We start from the raw sequence: 701 nt of genomic DNA on the forward strand, positions 1-701 counted from the left end.
CCCAGCAACTCTTTCCTGCTTCTCCTTCTCCATCTGTTTCACCTAGCACTGTGTTCTGTCTCTCCAAGTCCAGAACCAACAGAGCCCATTGAACTGAAGTCTCTGAAGATAATTCCTTCTTCAGAAATGCCTGGTATCTTGTCACAGTGACACAAGCCTGACTGATACCACTCATGATGTCAGCCAGGTGTTGAATCCAAAAGCCTGGGTCTACAAAGTGTGCCTGGGAAAGGTAAACTGATTATTAACAGCCCAAGGTATCAAGCCCAAACACAGTGAAGGCGTAGACTCTGCATGGAAGTACCACATAATCACGGCAGGCAGCTTTATGGGGTTTATTTTTTTGGTTTGTTTTATTGAGACAAGGTCTCACTGTGTAGTCCTGGTTGGTCTTTCTATGTAGACCAGGTTGAGCTTGAATTCACAGAGGTACACCTGCCTCTGCCTCCCAAGTGTTGGGACTAAAGGTGTGAGCCACTTTGCCTGGCCCTTTATATGTTAATTTTGTACTATCCTACTGGAGAATAATTTGATGATGTTCGTCAAAATTCCAGATGCTCTGGCTTTCTGATCCAAGCAGCCTCATAGGTATGAAGACAGTTTATAGATGATTTCAAACATTACAGAGGCACATGGAAAGCAGCAGCAGCAGAGAGAGAGAGCAAGAGAGGAGGGGAGGGAGGGAGGATGGAAGGGAGGGA

The sequence above is a fragment of the Grammomys surdaster genome, unplaced genomic scaffold (assembly GCF_004785775.1).
Source record: "Grammomys surdaster isolate TR1022 unplaced genomic scaffold, NIH_TR_1.0 126086, whole genome shotgun sequence".
NCBI classification, from domain to species: domain Eukaryota; kingdom Metazoa; phylum Chordata; class Mammalia; order Rodentia; family Muridae; genus Grammomys; species Grammomys surdaster.